Source organism: Sander lucioperca, chromosome 19, assembly GCF_008315115.2.
Source record: "Sander lucioperca isolate FBNREF2018 chromosome 19, SLUC_FBN_1.2, whole genome shotgun sequence".
Classification (NCBI taxonomy): domain Eukaryota; kingdom Metazoa; phylum Chordata; class Actinopteri; order Perciformes; family Percidae; genus Sander; species Sander lucioperca.
In genome coordinates, this window is record NC_050191.1 from 26,092,688 (window position 1) to 26,113,852 (window position 21,165).

Below are 21,165 nucleotides of genomic sequence, written 5' to 3' on the forward strand. Positions count from 1 at the left end.
TTATGTTGGAATTCTAAACTCCGATGGATTTGTGAGGACTATGGTTAACTGCTCCTCAGATCTCTGCAGGGTAAATCCAGACAGCTAGCTAGACTATCTGTCCAATCTGAGTTTTCTGTTGCACGACTAAAACGCCCTTTGAACGTACACATGTTCCACCAAAACAAGTTCCTTCCAGAGGCCATTTTGCAGGAGCACCGGGGCTACGTGCGGCGCTTAGCGCCACCCATGGCGATTGTGATTGGTTTAAAGCGATGCCAATAAACCAGAGCATCCCAGAATGCTGTGTGGACTAGCCAGACCCTCCTCAAAACCCACTGACAGGTGCATCAATGAGTTTGTAGGTATCTTAAAGGACAATTCTGGCGCAAAATGAACCTAGGGGTTAATAACACATGTACCGAGTCAACCTTTCTCTGGGATATGTTTTCATGCTAATCGAACCGCTGATTAGCTTAACGCTAGGCATTCGGGGCACTGGTAGAGTAAAAATAAGTCGCTATTTCTACACCACTAACAAGGCTCAAAATAGCACCACACTTCAACGGTAGCATAATGAGGGTCCCTACATGTAAACTGAAGCATTGAGAACTTTGTAAGTGTACAGACAGTTTATTAAAAAGATAGTTTATATTAACCCCTAGGTTCATTTTGCGCCGGAATTGTCCTTTAACTCATCTTATCAGGTTGTCAATTCTTCAAAATACACACGGAAAGGAGACTCTAGATCTTCATGTATCGTAGAGAAGAAATGGGTTGACCAGTAGACCAGAGTGCACGTCTGCTATTCTCCAAGACTCACCACCAAAGGATCCCGTTTAGTATCAACTGTGATTAACAGTGCTCTCTTCTAGCAGTAAACACTAGGGGAGGAATCTCTAGGCACCTCACGATTCGATTCCGATTCAGAGGGTTCTGAGAGCAATGACAAATCGATTACCTATGCATCTTGATGCATCAACATTTTGTATTTCTATACACAATTTATTCTTGCTTACTGTGTGACTACTTGCTACTTTTAAAACATAGCGTATATGTAATAAGCCACAATTAAAATAAACAGCTGAATTTACTAGGGCTGTCAAAATAATGCGTTAATTTCGATTAATTAATCTGAGAAAAAAATAACACGTTAAAAAAAATAACGCAGATTAATCTATTCCATATTGACGTTTGACCCGGAGCCGTTCTAGCCACCACTGGACTGTAAAATGAAGGAGGGAGACGAGAATGTGCTGCCTGGATCATTGATTGGAACATTTACTTGTAAAAATCTTCTTCTTGCCAACCCTGGCTACTGAAATCTGGTGCCACTAATATGTCTGCTCTTCTCTCTCATGCTCTGAAGACGATACAGGCAACACAAACACCGCTGCACGTGACGCTAGTTAACACTACTCGACAGCAGCTAACGTTAGCCTACCGCTAGCTAGTTAACACTATACTCGACAGCAGCTAACGTTAGCCTACCACTAGCTAGTAGCTGGATTAAACACGGTTACAATGCTGACAGCTAACGCTAAATGGTGTAAAGTTTGACTGTGTTTTACTGTAGAGAATTCAACAGCAGGATGTAACAATCTGCAGCTGCCGTCGGAGAAACAACACAGACGGCGCATTCAATGAAACTGGTAAACTACAGCCTCGTGGTGCATTTGAAGTTATTGTAAATGTCCTTTTCCCATCTGGTGGTTGTTTGTGTCATTCAACAGCAATTTACTAGTGAAATAAGTTATTGTTATTGTTATACATTATTATTAAATCATTTAATTTTGACCATATGGCCTTAGCAATAAACAAGCCGTTCTTTAATGTCACCGACTGTTGTTTAGTACCCTTTTTTTTTCTTTTCTTTTTTTACTTTCTTAAAAAGTATCGGTTCAGGCACCGTTAATTATGTATGCGATTAATTCCGATTAATTAATCACAGAGTCTGTAATTAATTAGATTACATTTTTGAATCGATTGACAGCCCATTATCTTTTAATGGGTGATTCAAACGCACCAGACCGTGACGCACAGCGCCTTATGTGACGAGTTGCAAATGAGAACGGGTTATGCATATATGAAGGCACATTGTAGCAGTGCTCGAGCACTTGGATCGCATGCTTTAACCCTGTATTCTCTCCGCCGTAGAGTGTGGTCGCATATACACAGCGATTAACACGTTGGCACGGTCCGAATGAGCAGCGGGAGGCTGACTGAACGCTGTGGGGAGAAGGACTCGCCTTCCCGTCTGTTTTTGTCTCGTTCTGCTTATTCATACATTGGGGTGACGCCATCGTAAATGAAATGTGTGTTTGGAGTGTGGAACTGCTGACTTGAATGTGCCAGGGGGAATCTGCAATCTCAGATTTATTAGCAGCCATCCTGAGAGCTCCGCCTCATAACATGAGAGCTCAACAGCGCGGTTGCGCTGGCAGCGTGTACACTTTTCTGCATCGAGCCGTAATTTTTCATGAGAGAATAGCGACGCATCTAAGAATCAATTTTTCCACCACACCTAGTAAGTGCTAATCATTCAAACATTTACACTGCTCAAATGTAAGATTATATTTTTCAAAGAAACTTGCAAACTATGGAGTGAGCTGCATTTATTTCTATTTTATTTATTTTTTTATGATGATACTATGCAATTGGCCTCTGCACCCCCAAACATGTAGAATTAGGCAGTGGAGGCCAATTGTGAAAATGCAAACTGAGCTGTTTCTCGGAGCAATGCACTATGGGAGGAAGTGTTTGTCTCTCTCACACACACACACACACACACACACACACACACACAGGCTACGGTTTGCACGACTCTGAGGAGCACAGAGGCCAAAGATAACCACTGAACCATCTTCCTGTGTGCTGCCTGTCACTCAGGGGTTACGTTCAAAAAAGCAGCCCGTGTCAGAACGGCGCTCATGTGGAAGTGCAGTGACACGTAACACGAGAAAGGACAGGAGATCTGTGGATGCAAAGCAAGCCAACAAGCAATTGAAGGGGATACTTAAATATACTTATATTAAATGGCTTGTTTGTTCACGTCGAACAGCGCTGGTTTGCACTGCGAGCGGGTCTCGGAAAAGTCACAGACGGCCAATTTGTAATCTGAGAGATGTTTTCTGCTGAAAATTCAAAGCAGCCATTAACTGATGTGGAAGAATGTGACACTGCCGCCAGCTTGACCTTTCAGTGATAAACCATAATGCAGTTCAACATTAGAAAATGCAATTTGTAACCAAAAAAAAAAAAGATTCCTTTCTAACTGCTTTCATTTTGTCAAACCGAATCCTAAACCTGTGGGCTCTTGGCACCTGGTTTCATGTGAAAGTAAATCGCACTCATAACTCAAGTCCGACAACAGAAGTAAACAAGTTTTCTGTGGGCTCAAGTGATTGCATATTATGCTGTTACAGCACATTTTCTTGTCACTCAGAATAAAGGGCAATGTAATCCTACTGGTGTGCTTCTATTGACCAATAAATCAGAAAAAACAAAGCAAGGGTGGAAAAGAACACTTTGAGCACAACACTGATCCCACTAACAATGCCGAACTGTCTCAAGAGCTGCACTGCTGTCTTTCCAAAACATGCCTGTTTAACACACCAGCAGTTCTGGTTCCAATTAGTTTAAATGCTACATTCAAAGGGAACCGGCGGAGGAGCTCTACTATATTCCTTTAATTGATGGTTGCACTACTATCCTATTTCATAGCCAAGTTTTTTGCAAAGGCAACTTGAAAAACACTTCATTAGCATGAAAAGCTGCTCTTTAATTATTCCACCGCGTTAGAGCCTGATTTACAAGTGCAGAGTTCATTTATTTAGCTGAACAATTCACCAGTCTGTACACTTTGGTGATATTAGGGTTAAAGTCCCCTTGTCTCCAAACTTGAGCTGATGAATAATAACATGACTAGGGCTGGGTATCGTTCAAAAATGTTCGATACCGGTAGCGATATCAATACCATGACTTCGATACCGGTTCTTAAACGATGCTTTTTTTCGATACCAATTTTAGAAAACAAAAAGAAATTATGGCACTAATCTTTTTCAGCTCCGACTACGTGAGCCCCGTCTCTGTGCGTAACGTAGAGTTTCTCCTGCGTGTCTCTACAATGTGCAACGTTAAGCCCCTGACACACTAACCCGACGGCTGACCGTTGGCAGAAAAGGCAGTCGGACTGATCAGTCGGCTCCCAGCGGTCCAAAAAGTGCCTCAGAACACACCGAAGAGTAGGACTGGGCATCGAGAACAGATTCCTACTTGGAATCGTTTCAAAAATTATGATTCCAGTAGAATCGTTTCTTTATTGGAATCGTTTAGAGGATTTGGTTTCAAATCCAATCATCGCTTTCCAATTTAACATGCGCAAGTTCTGGTTTCCGTAGCAGCCAGGCGCTTGTTGTGTTGCAGCCTTGGAGCACAGTAAGCAGCGCTCTAGTCTGGCTTTATTTTACGTTGAAAAAGCCCGGTAAAACTGCAATCCACCATTAAATCAAAATAAAACGTTCCTCTTATTTGTGAAAATAGGCATGTGCCCCGTTTGATCTCCACCCCTCAAAGAATCGGAATCGAGAATCGATAAGAACCGGAATGGAAAGGAAGAATCGGAATTGGAATCAGAATTGTTAAAATCCAAACGATGCCCAACCCTACCGAAGAGACGCCGACTTGAGCGTGTAATATGTTTCCATAACAGCAGGCGGCGCTAATCTGTATTTCGCCCAAAAAATGAAAACCGGCAGCTGATTGGACGAACGCGTCACGTGGGTCTGGTTTCTCCGGAAATTCAAAGCCAGACTGTCATGGCGGCTTGTTGAGAATACGATCTCATATTGTACTAAAATAGTTCACCGAAACGTGTTTCTGAAAACATTTTAAGAGAGAAATAGGCCGTGCAGTTGCTGAATCTGTCTTCATTTCAGAGATATATATATATATATATATATATATATATATATATATATTTAAAAAAAATAATTGTAAAAATAAAAAAATAAATCTTAATAAATATTGCATTTTTGAAAACCAATACAGTATTGCAAAATAAAATATCGCAATACTCAAGTGTATCGATTTTTTCTTACACCCCTACTGTAATGTGTTGATAACTGTGCACGAATAAACCTACCAGGTGAATATGTAATTAAAATTCCAATTCTGGTGATGGCAGCTTTGTGTCATAATGTAACAAAAACATTCTGAAGTGATTATCTCTAATAAATATGGAGCATCAGTAGCCTTGATGTACAAGGGACAGGAAAAGAAGGCCACCAGGTAAATTCCCCAACCCCCAGGTACCCAGGACATTTTACCATCTACTGCTCCACCTATACTGCTCTCTGCATACAGTTGAAGACTGTGGTTTTGCAGGGCCGCTTCAAAGTGTACATGTGTGCGCCTGTGCAAATTTGAACCAAGAGAGTGCCGATAGTGAACCTGTCAAGCTGACTTTGCCTGATTTTGTCCTAAAGTAAAGTTCTAGACAGTTTTCGAGAAAGTAGACCAACCAAGTAGTTCAAGGTCTTTGCAGCGTGTGAAAGAGCATGTGTCAGTTTGGGGAAGCTGGGGCAGTGATTTTAGAGGAATAGAAAAGCCATCAGAGAGGAAACCTAGAGACAAGTCAAGGGCACAGGGATGGGGGAGGGGGCAGGATGTGTTTCACTCTTCTCCTGTTTATTGATGCATGTAACGAGAGAGACAAAAAGAAGGTACGCTATAATAATACCTTTGACTGCAGAGTGTGTGTGGCATGACGACAGAAGGCCAACAAAGTGGAACTGAATCCCATGTGCACGGCGTTGCAATAACCCACTGTTGACAGCAACGCCGGGTAAAGCTGCCTAAAGCAGCTTTCACCTGAAGTTGCGTAGTGTGGCAAAGTTTACTCTAACATATCACAAGTTTAAAATCTAAGTGTGAGTTGTTACACACTAAAGCTAGAGTTACTGCGTGAGATCTACAAATTGTAGGCTACACAGGCCCTGACAAATCGGGCAACAGCAGCAAGATTACACACAAATTATCACCAGTATCTTTCACACAACATGAGCAAACTGAGTCCCGGGCAGCAGCACCACAGGTAGGGATGCCCCCTCTTAGTCAATTAGTCGACTAATCGGTCGTTTTGGTCTTAGTCAACTAAGATTTCTTTAGTCGATTAGTCATGTTTTATGCTTTTTTCATGCTGAATGTCTCATTTCCAACAAACGTACGAGCACATCTCTGGTAAACACAAGAATTAAAAGTGGTGCTTCTGCATGACTCTTTGCGGAGAAACTCAGATTTACAGATTTGTCGATTAAATCAACTAATCGATTAGTCGATACAATTGAATGAGTGTTAGTCGACTACGGATTCCTTCAATCGAACACAGCCCTAACCACAGCCCTTCACAATTACTGGGACAGCTTTTCTTATGCAAACTGTGATTAAAATTACCACCTCAGTGTCATTTCTTAGAAGATCTCAAACAGTCATATAACGAGAAAAGCCACCACATCGAAATGTATGGGAACATCTTAGAAATGCCATACATGACAACAGAGGCACTAAGAGCTCAGGAGAAACATCAATGTGCCAAGCAACTAAAATGGAAATTGTCAGAGGCACTTCTCTTTATTTTCCAGATCAAGCAAATGGAAGACTGTACACATGTGTTAGGTATGTGTAGGTAGGTCAGTTTTAGCTACATAGAAATGGCCTGGGGCAGTTATAGGAACATCACTGCTCTCTTTTATAATCTATAATCAAAATCTCCATTACCCTATCTGTATTACCGAATCTGTGTGTTACTGCAACACCTATACAGTTAGCTCCATACTTCTGAGCACAAACCAAATTGTATCCATAGCAGAGAGTAACATAACCGTCCACAAAGTCCTTAGTTTGTCATGACTATTCATTCTTTGCTTGATGGAGGTTACTTTTTATTAACCAATGCTGTATTTTATTTTGACAAAGTTCACATTTAAAGCTCCACTTATTAAAAAGGGGTTGCTCCCAGTGTCAAATTTGAGAATCATCGCCCAACTCTTGAGCTTTATGGAGCTTTTTAGCCTCATTTAGCCTAGTATTTTGGTTTCACGGCCTATAAATGTACTGTATGGTTCAGTTTGGTCACTCACCTCAAGCATATTTCCTGCAGCAGGCAGATGTTTTCAGCAAACAAGCTATAATAGACCAAACAGAGGCTAGCTGCCCAGCACCAACTTGCATGGACAGAATAAGTTAGTGACCAGCTGGTCAAGAAAGTCAAGCATGTATCAACTAAAGACTAGGGTTGGGTACTGAATTTGGTACTTTTTTTTGGGTACGTCGGTAATACCGAGGACCGACTCAAGTTAAATAAAATGGTGCCAAATTTCGGAGCGTTGTCAACATAACTCACTGGAAATCCAAATTACTTCCACACCGGCGACTTCAGTGAAAGAGGACGGGGTTCAAGTTCTGTCGATGGGTCTCCTGCATCTGCAGTTTCCATGCTAACTTTTGACTGGCTGTAGCTAAGTTAGAGGAGGTTGACTTGCAGCACTTCAACACGAGTGTTTTCCCACTTGACAAGCCAACCGGACGTGACATGGGGGCGTGGCAGCATCGACGTTTCAATTTTTTTATTCGAAATTCGAGATTGTGACTTAATTTCGGTTGATTACGATGAAATCGTGACACCCTTAAAACACACACAGACACACACACACACACACACGTACGGGAGGAGCGAAGCTACATCACCTCAGCAGTTTGTTTGAGTCACAGTGAGTCACGAGAACGCTGGTAAAGTCGTTACACTTTTCAAAATTCCATGCGGACAGCGTTCACTAGGTACGGGCATCACGGTTTGGTGCATGAATTTACACGGAGAATACACGGTATAAAAATAAATAAAACTCACATGTAATTAATTAATGTAATGCGGAACTAATGAAATGCGGCGCTGGACCCCTCCTGTAAGCATGAGGGGCTCCTCCGACTCAGCTCCTGCCCGATTTGGTGTACCCCACTGCGAACCTGCGTATCTAACTACTGTTAGATACGCAGGTTCTTTAGGGACTCTTAGGGAATCTGTAGCCCCTGGAGTCTGGAGATGATGTGGGGTACTTACTGTTTACGGTTTACATCTTACTTTACACACTTCAGGCTGATGTAGCTAGCTCAGGGGAGAGACTGGATGACACTAGGTGGTACAGCCAGAGACATGCACAATAAAAAAAAGTTGCCTTCTGCATTTTTGTTTTGCTTTTCCCTCCATTGTACCGAACTCGTACTGAACCGTGATGTCTGAAGCGAGGTATGAACTGAACACCTTCTGTGTACAGTTCCATCCCTAGCGTTCACTGCAATACAGGCTAATATTATGGCGAGCCGAAAACGGCCGCGGTGCGGTTACACTTCCTCTGAGACAGGCAGACAGAGCAGTGTTTTCTATGCCAGAGATCAAAAAAAAAAAAAAAAATCTAAAAAAATCTTTTTGAAAGTTGTGTGTTTGTTTTTTTTATTAACATATAATGTCTGAAAACACATACATTAATATGAATCCAACATATTAATAGCAAAAATAAACTGGCCTATTTGTGAGAAAAAAAATGAAGACAAGCTTACTATAGGTAAGGTGGCCACTATGGTAGCCATACAGTTAAGCTTAAGGATCAACTGTGCCTTCCACATGTATTACATTACATTTCATTTAGCTGACGCTTTTATCCAAAGCGACTTCCATTAAGTGCATTCAACCATGAAGGTACATGTATGGTATGTTTAACGTTGAAACACGATGTATAAATAATAACCATTTCTTTTCATCTTTTCGGCCCAGTTTAACATGCAACTCAATTGTACAATATATACGTATGCAGTGGTAGTCCCTACTCGGTCTCTCTTTCAGCTGAGGGGTTCCTGGCCTAAAATGTTGAAGACCCCTGCTCTATGCCCTGGTGACTGACTGACAGGCTGGAGGTTGTAGGGCAAGGCAACTTTATTTCTATAGCAAATAGAATAAAAGTTTCGGTGCGGTGTAAGAAATTAATAATTATTTGATTTGATAGGTTGTAGGGACAGGTTTGGGAGGGGAGAGAGAGGGGTTTTATGTTGTGTGGTGTGTATTTTACACAAACTAAATAAATAAAGTGTTGTAAGTAAATAGGAGAAATAGGTTTGGAATTATTTTTACAACTAAAAAATGTTTATTTCTGTACAGAGTGAAGGTAATGAAAAAAGGTACCGTTGGGTACTGGAACCAAATTTCAGGTATCGGTACATGTAAAAAATGTAAACGGTACCCAACCCTACTAAAGACCCAGATGTTACTCACTGGGGTTGAACTAGACCAACCCAGAGCTTAAAAGGAGAGGTAATATTGGCCAGAAACACATCTCCAAATAAATGCTTAAATGCAGTGTCTGCTAGCTGTGGAAACAACAGGCAACTGCAAAGTCAGAATGTAAAGATAAAAATAAAGAAAAAAATCAATTCATGCAGCTTTATTGTGTCACAATAAAGCCTAGTCATGCACAACTACAAAGTGTCCCAGATAAGCAATGAAAAACCTAAAATGATCTTGTGCAATTGCTATCATAATTGTGGATACTTTTTTTTTTTAAAGCTGCTGCAAAAGTAGCAAAACCTACAAAATGCACTCAGCAAAATTAAGAAGTGCTGAGGAGGCGACAGCTAAAGGTGTAGTGGACTTTGCAGTGTCAGCCCCGATGCGTGCAATTTAACCCTTGAACTGGAGAGGACCACGAGCAGCATGTGTAATGGAGGACTCCATTTAAAGCGGAGAAGTCAGGAGAGCTCGACAGGGGGAGGGGGCTTCAATAAGAGCCTCTCTTCCTGACAGCCACACACTGGAGTGGGGGAGGGTTAACAACACCAAGCTCTCTTCCTGAGTCTACAGCAATGGGCATAATGTGATGGATCCTACCTTTCCACCAACTTGACTCCCATTTGGCATTTTAGGTCTTACCCCGATACTTTTACTCCGAAGACAACACACACACACACACACACACACACACACACACACACACACAGTATAACAACCTACAGTAGGTGGACATGTCAGTGACAAAGACCTGCCTCAAAACATGTATTAAGTTGTACATCTACACTGATTCAGAGTCTGTTCTGACTCACAGAGAACGAGAAAGGTAAGCCAATATAATTCCCTGGGTTAAACTGACTCTGCACTGTTGATCCAAACAACTAGCATGTGTGCTCCATCCAAACATACTAGTAATTATCCTTCCCCTTGTGAAAGGGGAAAATACTACACACCCCCACCCTTTGCTATGATTGGTGATAAGTTGTTGTGCAAACTGCAAATGATGAATCAGGAAACAGGTTTTTCAGGAAAGAAGATTTAAGTATTGGCACAGACCTCGCGACAACAACATGCCACAACCTCAGCTTGTTGTAAAAGTTCTTAAAACGCAAGTGTTAGTCCTGCTTGTTTATTGTACGAAAGCAAACACATCAAGTGAGGCCAATTCTTCACCTCTGTCAACAAGCATCAAGGCACTCTGAGTTTAGATCTATAATCTGTGCCCTCACTATAGTCCTGTTGGTTTAGCCTGTTAGCGTACATGCCAAATGACATCCAAACAAAGCAATTAGCAGCCTGCTTGTCTGTAAAAATGTACGGTCCTCACCAAAATCCCGACTGAGCACTTATCATACAGGCTCTGAGTATTCACTGCGGAGTCTCCTACCAATGGTAAATCAGCAAGGCCTCCTAGCAACATATTTGCCATGCTACAGGCACACATGGTTTCAGTTAGGGGTCTGCACCTATAAACAGTTGGCCATGGCAGCTTATTGGTCAGGAAGTGCAATGTTGACTGCAAGTCAAGACAGGCACAAGCTGCTAATGAATGATATACACTCTTACAGTCTAGCTATGACAACACAGTTTAGATTGAAGGTGTTTAGAGGCTGACAGAAGTGATTCTGAGCTCCTCAGAGTTGTAAATAAACTCAAAGCAGACAGGCAGAGAAGTCAGTCAACGTCTGCTAAGGATGGAGAGTATAATGGGAGTCAGGTAGGTTGTACTCTGAATTTGTGATTTCTTACTACACAGAGTAAAAAAACCTACCTTTTATGTCACCACAAAGTCGATTTAGGATTTCAAAGAGCGATTCACATTTCTTAGCTGCCAGGTTTAGAATAAAAAACACTAATTGGAAAAATGTTGATTACCTGCAAACCGGCTGGTAGAGCTTTCCAGCCACAACCAACATTTTGCATCATCTGACCAGTGGCTGGTGTTAATATGTAGACCAGCCTAGTGATACAACATAGAGAAACACTCTCCACACACCCAGAGGGGGTTTCACTGTGCCATGTGGACCACCACAAACGCTACCATGAATTGAAAGAGGCTTTATAAACGTGCACTGAAATTACAAAAAATAAAAAAAAATGGACCAATAGTTCAAATGTTGCAACACGTGCCTCCCAGCCCATAGGACACCTATAGCATATATGACATGACAGGATAAACATCTCTCATCTGAACTATCCCAAGAACACATCACAACATCTGAGCTGTCAGAGGCTCAGACCCACCCGTACGTTTCCTTCATAACCACCAGGAACATCTGATCCATGAGGGACAGAAATGTCAGAAAGTTATTAAACAGGTGAAGTGACTCACTCATCATCACCTGCTTTTGTGTCGCCTTTAGTTTAACTTGGCTACAGTTGTGCAACTACAAAACTATTTGCATCATCTTATTATGAAAATGACAGGATAGGCATACATATAGTGAAGCTTACAAGAACATTAACTTGTATGTTTGATCATTTGACTGACACACAATTGGTAGATTACTTACGAGAAAGTTTCCATGTTACACACACACACACAAAAAAATAGTGTCAGTGTTATAGCAAAGAGATAAACAAGTAATGAAGGAGTAACGTTAACAGCTACATTTTGAGGCTTATTGGAGATCAAATAACCCGTGTCTGATTTAACGTTTCCATCCAGACAAGCGACGTTTCAAAGTAGAGCTCAATGGAAAAAGTAGCCTAACATGGGCTACAAAACATGTAGCGTCAGCCAGCTTTTTGGTAAAATAAAAAGACCCATAATATATATTTAACGTTACATGTATTCATATTAAAGAGGACTTTGGGGGAAAGTTAACAAATCTGTTTTGAACTTAAGACAGTGATTTGCCAACTCGGCCGAGACGGCAACAGCCTCCAAACACTTCAAGTTAGCTAACTTAGCTAGCTAACGTTACTTGCTGTAGACAAAAACTTTTTCCACATCTGAAAAGTGTTTCTCTCCATTTTCTTCCAAACAGAAATGGATATTATACAAAGGCGCTTATCGCACAGGACGCTGAAATGCGTTTTCATTTCACAGTAACGCTATTAAAGCTGCTTTCTTCCGGCTGTTGCTAATTGGCCAAAGCCTGGTTAATGTAACTTACCTTTCCGTCTCTGCTGCCGCCGCCGCTCCCCGGGCCGCCTTCAACACCCGAGACCGCCGCCGGACCTCCAGAGGGCCGCGGAGCTGGGACAGGAGAAGCCGAGAGGAGTCCAGCTACTACCAGGGAGACGTAGAGCTAACTGCACCGAGGCCCCGGGCCTTGTGTGTCCTCGAAATAGCGTTAGGGGAGGGAGCTTTAGCACTCCGCCGTTTGACAGAGACTCGGGAATAACTTTTTGACAGCTCCTCTTCTTCAGCCCCCCCCCTCCCCTCGACAGCCCTTCACTTTTCTCTTTTTCCTCACTTCCAGCAGATACGAATCAAAATACTGTCACAGAATATGGCGGCTGCATAAGCAAGTTACTATCGCGAGAGGAAGAGCTGTTTTTTTTTTAGTTTCCTAAAGTTGTGCTGAGGGAGGAGAGAGTTGAGCTGAGCTGCACTGCTGCTGCTGCAGGAGATGCAGCCAAATAAGACTCAGAACATCTTTAAGGTTTCTGCAATGCAAACTAAGCAAGAGAAGTGGGACAGCTAGAATAAGAAGTATAAGGTCTGCTTTGGTCTGACTCTTCAAAGGGGACAATGACAACAATAATATACTGTATTGATTTTTGTTTACATTTCCTCATAGATAAGTTGCAGGTCAGAGGTCGGCTACAGACAGGGTTGGGTCAAATTACTTTGAAATGTAGTCAGTCATTGGATTACGAAGAAAATGTAATGTAATCAGAATACTTTGGATTACTTCAAAATCAAACAGAAAATATTGCACTTACTATACTAAAAAAAATGGACGCAGCCACAACATTGTGAGTTCCACAAGTTGTGTTATAAGTGTACTGTGTATTCTACAGATGTAGCCTACTGTGTGTATTCTACATGTATATACCATTTCACAGTTGTAAACATAAACATTCTCAATGGCCCCAAGTTGATTTCCTGTTGCAGTGTATGTGAATGGTATATCATATGACAGGAAGTTAGCAAGGGTCCAGACTGTTGCCTAGCAATGGAATTCCATTGAAAAGGTATGTGTATTGTGTGTATTGTACAAGTGTACTGTGTGCATTCTACAGGTGTACTGTACGTATTCTACAGGTGTGTGTGTTCTAGGTGTACTGTGTATATTTTACAGGTGAACTGTGTGTTCTACAGGTGCACTGTGTGTATTAAACAGGTGTACTGTGTGTATTAAACAGGTGTACTGTGTGTATTTTACAGGTGTACTGTGTGTATTTTACAGGTGTACTGTACGTATTCTACAGCCTAATCTAGTCTGATAATAGTTACTTATTTTTTCTAATCTGATTACGTAATCCCGATTGCATGTAATCCATTACTACCCAACCCTGGCTACAGAGCAGCAGCCCTGAAGATAGTAGTATTATAAGAATTCATTGTCCGGACCCAGAGCATATACAGCATGCTCTGAAGTGTAACGTTTTCTATTTTGAAATCATTTTCCTATTGATCAATAAATTGTTAGTGATGTTGAATGTACACGGAAAAAAATAAGTTGAAAAAGGCAACAAAAATGTCAACAAAAAAGCCATAAAGATCGGGAGACGTTGGGGGAAAAAACCAAACCGTCCTTTTAGTTCATGAAGCTCGAAATAAGGTACCCATTGGTCAGTCCAAAAGTTTAGTTGAGAGCAGGAAAACTGAGTACTCAACTTGACTATAAAAAGTTAAAAATGAGTTGATTAACTGTTTTTGTTATCTCAAATTGTTCCTGACCTCTGACCTGGAATAAAAATCAGATGCGGGCCTTTGAGTGATATGTTTGAGAACTCCTGCTCTAGTTGAAGGACTGATTCAATGGTATTCCCCACCTGAATCTGTAATTATCACCTTAATGCATTCTTACAATTGGAATTTGCGAATGCACGTTCTTTTTGTTTATAACACTGCTATTCACAGTGCCATGGATTCACACCACATTCTGGTGCTGTTGAGTGTGTAGACAACTCTCTCTCTGCAGGAATTTACAAGAAAATGTGTCTTCCTAAATACCTGAAAGCAAGTATTCTGTCTAGAAGAGCCTGACTTATCTATTTTAGATCTTTGTTGTCTGCTTGGTTTCCTGCATCACAGACTATCTGGGGTGATGTTTATTATCTTATTATTATCTGTTTATTGGCTATATTAACCCATGTACGCAACCCCTCCCTCCCACCTTCCCCCAGCCTGGACTGAGGTCTAACTTCATACTTGAACAATGGCTGTAACCCTATTACTTCAAACCTCTAATATTGACTGTTGATTTGTGTCTATCCTACTGTCTACTTTATTCCCCCTCTTTTTTTCAACTTTATCCTTGCACTGCTATATAGCTTTTATATTACTATGTCTACGTTATTCTCTAGAATGTCTATATTTAATGCTGGTCTCTAGACTTTATCCTTGCACTATTGGACTTACTGTATTTGCACTACCACATAGCTACATGCCCACACACTCTCATAGGTCTCATAGAGCACCTTACCTGCCCTGTCACTGCAAGCGTCTCATGCTTATACATTCCTTAGTACATTCATGTGGATTTTTTATTTAGTATCTTTTCTTTTATTGTCCATATTATTCATGTGGATTTGTTATTTTATCATCCTGTTGATGATGTATATGTATGTTGTGTGTGATGTATTTAAGCTACTGGGACCTTGAATTTCCCCTTGGGGATCAGTAAAGTATCTATCTATCTATCTATGTCTTATCAATGTAAATCACAAAGTAGGGCGAGGCAGAGAACAGCTTCCTGTTATCACTTATTGACACCTTGTAGATTTTATCTTGTTATCTTATGCTGGGTAGAAACACTTCTCCACCCAGAGGAAACAACACATTTCATCCTTGCGTGTGACATACAAAGCTGTCTTATTCACAGCAGCCTGTTAGTGCTCTGTCCAGAGAGAGTGTAGAGCTTCTGCCTCTGCTGTCCTGTCCGAGACAGCTTGGTGAAACATGAGCATGTTGCTTGTAGTCTTTATTGTTCAGTATGACTCAAAATGACTGCCCCCCCCCCGACCCCCCCTTTATATACCGAGGAATGGATTCATGGGGTTTGAAATGGCTCATTCACCAAAGTCTCTGTTGTTTGTTGACAAGAGGCAGTTCGAGATGACGCTACACATTCGGAGCACTGAATGTGGAGACAGGTCTGGTCAAATAAGACTAAAGACTAACATTAACAAAGTGTGCATGATTGCATGCCATTGTCTGTATTTAAACTTTTTAAACAATGCTTTTTTCAAACCAATATAACACTGCAAACAGTGGACCAGATAAGACTTGGAGTTGCAGTACTTAGTGCAGGAGGCCTGTAGTGTTGGACAGCAAGCCTAAAAGGGTGAGTAAGAAAATCTGGCAAGTTAAGAACTATCACGACGTGTTCACCCATTGGAGAATTGTAAACACACTTCACTCGTCTGTCGGTCTGTCTGTCTGTCTGTGTGTGTGTGTGTGTGTGTGTGTGTGTCTGTCTGTCTGTCTGTCTGTCTGTCTGTCCAACACTTTGGTTCAGACTGAAATATCTCAACAACCATTGGATTGGTTGACTTTCATGTTTCCTAGAGAATAAATCTTAATCTGCTGTATTAAACCACGCATTATTGCAAAAAAAAAACAGTGTATGTGGTGTGTTGCAGTGTGGATGTCTGCAGTGAGTCAAGCAGGGAGGGATGCCAAAAGTTCAAATTTGTTGAAGTTGACCCAACCTGTGCTGATCTTTGTGGCTGCAGCCAATCGCGGTTGACCACAGCTTGAACTGAAAGATGGACGGAAAGTATTTGGGTTTTTGAATATCCAGAACTTTATGATAACAAATTGTCCTCATATGGAGACCAGACAAAAAGATATTCAGTGGTGAAATTTAAGTGCCAAGTACATTTTCATATATACAAGGATTATATAACCTCTGCATTTAACCTTTCCTAACTATTCAGGAGCAGTGGGTAGCCATAATCTGACGCTCGGAGCCCAACTCCAGTTATAATGCTCAGTATATTCGTCAAGGGCAATGGCAGGAGTTACTTAGCATGCATGTCGTTATGTCTTAATTTCAGCATGCAGATGCAGATTCCAGGTTTGTTACAAAACACTCAGTTTTCAGGGATCTGTACTGCAAAGACCCTTCCTGCTGTTAAGTAGGGTTGGGTTCCTACGCAATCAGTAGGAATTGGATCGGATTAGAACGCAAATTTCGGTACCTCATTTCGGTTCCACTTAATGTGTCGACTGAAATATTTTCCCTCTGTCGCTCCGAAACGGACGTAAAAATATCACACTTTCTCTGTAGTCTACCGTTAGCTAGCTACCGTAAATGTAGGCTACTTTTAAAATGCCATATTTTCCCTCTGGGCTCACCAAAACGGACGTGAAGGCATATTAACCATTCACTGCACGTGATCGCTAGTGAACATATTACACTTTTTCAGTTTTTCAAGAATCAGTTTAGGAATCGGAATCGTTTTAAAAGTACCGGTTCGGCATCTGAATCGTAAAAATCCAAACGATACCCAACCCTACTGTTAAGTGAATACGCGTTTAATGACTATAGAGAAGTCCCTCTCCTTCCCGTGCACCCCATTGGACCCTTTCTCCAAAAAAATATGTATGTAGTACATAGTAAATGGGGAGAGACAAATCTTGTTTTGATCCCGTTTGAATTTAGCCATGGATTACACATATGATGTTCATCAATTTAAAAGATAATTTTGCAAGTGAAGAAAGTCTCAGTTTGTCGTAGGTTTGTTGTAGTTACTTTTTTGTGAAACCGCTCAGTGAACTACATATCACATCATCGCATAATATACGTGACCTATTACATTTACATTACAGATTGTAATGTAAAATGGATATTTGATTGGAATAAGATCATCAGTTAAAGTGCCATCATGATCATTTCGGTATAGGAAAAAAGGAATATGTATTTGAAAAGATAAACTGAAAAAAATTCCTATACCATAACAATATATATATATATATATATACAGTATATAGTGCCGTTCAAGGTATTGGTTGAGGGTTTTTGATGTGACATGACCAAAATGCAGCAACATCAAGAAATCCTCGTGTCCTCCAGGAAGAACCCTCCAGTTTCTTCTTGCAATGTTGCACCCACTGTTTACAGTCAATTAGACTCTTTTATATTCTGCGTGGACATCATAAACAGGTGTCCCATTTAATTTTTCTTTTACGACATAATTGATGTGGACCACGTCTCCTGCTCACTGCTTCTAGCTGCATTAACCCACACATGGGGTGAGTGAGAAAACAGACTCTTGTGGGAACTCTCATGAAAAAGGACGGTGCATTTGTTCTTCAGTGAACTGGGTGGAAACATATGGCGTCTCGTGTGTCGGCGCAGTGCAGTGACTCACACACACAGTCACTCACAGACACACAAATTGTGGCCCCTGCTATCTCGCACACTGTGACCCCTTGACTCTGGGTTTGAAGCCTGGGGAGCTGAAATCCCCTTCAGTGTGTGTAGCAGACTGACAACACAGTGCAGCCTCTTATCCTCTCACAGAGTATTCATTACTTTACACAATGCCTTATACACTTTGTGATGTGCTGGTTGTGTGTGTGTGTGTGTGTGTGTGTGTGGCCAGTGAATCAGCAAAACCAAAAGCAGTGGAATCCAAATTCTTCTTCATTTCCAATGACTTAACCTCATGAATGTATTTGTATTTTATTCCTTCTCCAGTTTTGGTCTCATTTCACAAGCTGCCTAACGAGTGGAAGTGGACTGTGTTTGCTTTGGAATTACAGCCGCTCTCCACAAGCCACCCCCACACCCCTAGCACTCTACCGGCTCCATTTCCCTGCGTACATAGACACAGATTACAAGAATGACAGCACGGTCTATCAGAAGCAACATGTGCATGGTACAGCAGCAGCATAAAAACCTGCTGTTGCACTCTAGTGCTGCAACTGGCCACACTCCTCAGATAGGCTTTTTGGAGCAAATAGGCCGGCCACCCACATTCTTGGCATGGAAAGAGGCCTGTTTCTCACGGTCTGAGGACAGCTTGTCATGGGTCAGCAGTTTAGATTTAGCTCTGTAGTGGGTCTCCAGTCATTATTCCCCTCTTAAGCAAACTTCTGTGCTTGTCCGCTGGCAATTTGGAGCAGGTTATGCAGCCGCTCCAACAAGCTTGACACTTATTTTGTTAAGGACAGGGAGAAGAGAGAGCAGGAAGTTATTCTATTCTCAAACTTACAAAAGTGACATTTAATAACTCTTTCATTATCTGGGGAAAAGAGTTACGCCTGCACACTGACTCAAAATTGACTGTTGAGCCAACCCACCCAGTGTGATAAACATCCCAGAAACAATTAATAATTAAATGAGCACACATTAGAACTGAATCAAAAGTACATCAATCCCAAAGAGTACACTGATGACAATGCATCAAATAGACCAAGTATAATAAAAAATATCTCAAAAATATCAAATTTAAGATTGATATTTGTAAATGTAGATAGATTTATGCTAATTTTGAGGATATTAGACATGTAAGTGTATGTTAAAAGAAACATGTGAGTAGAGATTTTCTGGTGAAATATATACATATATATATATATATATATATATATATATATACTTTCATCTATGCTGTGTTACAGCTGACTGGTTGGAGTGAGGAGTCCCCCACTGCATCTTTTTTAAATCATATCTTTTTCTTGCCTCAAATGAGCTGACCTTCTCCACAATGTTTTTTTGTACCCCGTGGTAACTGCAGAAGTACCTGATGGGTACATTAACTGACAAGAGATAAATGCATGTGTAAGTTTGTCTGTAAACTGAGACAAGAAGCCTCTTACTGATATATTTTTACATGAATAAAAAGCAGCTTTTGTTTAGTTGGCAATGTGGCTTTGACCTGGGTGTACTTCAGGCAGCGAGAGAGGCTAAACCTTTGGTTTTGACGTTGTTAAGCTGCAGAAAGTTGTATGGCATTCAGCTAGTCATTTAACAGGATAAGTATCATTCTATGGTAACATACGTTAAGTTCTCTGATTTTTGTTCTGTTCCCAAAAACATGTACAGGCTGAACAGCAATAGACCAAGTATTGACCTCTGCGGGACTCCACATGTGATGTCAGTGTCCCTCAAGAACAAATATAATACAAAAAACTATTCTGTTAATTAAGGTGCAAACCAGGCAGAGAGAGCCACTGACTCCTCAAGCCTTTTGATGAGGATGTGTTCATCAATTGTAGCACATGCTACACTCAAATCTAATTGTACTAAAATGTGAAGAACATTATATGGATATAATAAAACCAATGTTTTAGAACTATATGTTGGTCAAGGTAATCACAAGACTGTTTTTCATAGATCCTGGAAAAAAGACATTTTGGAAATCCAAATCTGATCTGACAGTCATAGTGAGTATGTTACATCGAGGACAAGCTGCATGGTTTCACATAAACTTGAAAGATAAAAAAGATCATATAATACATAATATATTAATTTGACTTTTCTGGTGGCATCGTTAAATAAAATAAGCTACTGTCTATAAGAAAATCTGCAAAACTACTGTGGAACTAGAAGTGCATTGGACTCATTAGGAGGTAACAGATAATGATATAAACACAGTCTGTTTCTCAGCAGAGTGGAGAGTTTATTAAGAGGCAATTGGAATTTCAAGGTCTGTGTAAACATCAAGTTGTGTTTGGAGGCTGCTCTGAGAGCAGACTGGGAGTGAGTGGTGTGATGGCGGCGCTCCAGACACCGATCTCCTACCCTTAAGGTCAAACTGACACTCTGTGGATGGGCCCACTACTTTCCCACTAGAACTGCAGTGGATAGAAAGGACACGACGGCATCTGTTGTTGCAAAGCAAGATAACATTAGTGTGTGGATCAGGCTTGAAAAAGTTTAATATGATGGTGCTTTTCAGCGTTCAATCAAAAGACTTGACCAGGGAAACATCTTCATCATCATTATGAACTTTCTCAGCAGTATTTTTAACCATGCAGCGGCTCTGTGGCTCAATGGATCAGTTGGTCCACCACTTTGGTCGAGACTGAAATATATCTATATATCTCTCTCTCTCACAGACATTCATGATCTCTAGAGTTTATCCTCTGACTTTTCATCTAGCGCCATCATCAGATCAATATTTTAATGTGTCCAACCAGGGGCGTAGCACAAAATTAGAAAAGGCATTTTCTATGGGCCCCTCCCCGCATCCACAGCTATTCATTCTAGCATCTTTTTGGGCCCTGGGTTCTCAGTCCCCTTTTTCCCCCAGTCCAACGCCCCTGTGTCCAACACTTTGGTTTATGAACTAAATACATTCCCTGTTTACTGATAACTATCTGATGTTAGCATGCTAACAGGTTAAAGTAAGATAGTGAACATGGTAAACAAAGTTACTACTTGCCACTGGGTAAAATATAGGAGATAATGTTTAGTGCAATTATTTAGATCTGAGAATCTTGAATTGATTTTGTAATTGTCTTGACATGTATTCTCTTTTTGGTAGGGGTAATAAGACAACCCCTTTGATTGCAACAGTTTAGCAAAAGGCTAACAGTAATCTCTGGTGACCGTAGACAATGATGAATTGATTCCCCATTTTTTAGGTGAATACGTCTTTAAAATTGCACCATTCTACTCATTCAGATTCTTTAGTTTCACACAAACACTCTGTACCACACAACCGTGTCTGAGGAGGAGGAGGAGGAGACATCCCACGCCAGGCAACAAGCTGGTCAACAG

General features: G+C 41.0%; 1 protein-coding gene across 5 annotated transcripts in view; it reads right to left on the bottom strand.

Moving 5' to 3' along the window:
- The window catches only part of tab2 (TGF-beta activated kinase 1 (MAP3K7) binding protein 2), a 48,850-nt gene extending 36,038 nt beyond the window's left edge, over nucleotides 1-12,812 (bottom strand). For 2 of the 5 annotated variants that reach the window (XM_031285621.2, XM_031285624.2), the window contains exon 1: nucleotides 12,433-12,811. The gene's annotated coding sequence lies outside the window, so the exon portion shown is untranslated. Of the gene's footprint in view, nucleotides 1-12,432 lie in introns of all 5 variants that reach the window. The other 3 variants (XM_031285626.2, XM_031285625.2, XM_031285623.2) reach the window with 3 other exon arrangements.
- Between the last annotated feature and the right edge of the window lie 8,353 nt (nucleotides 12,813-21,165).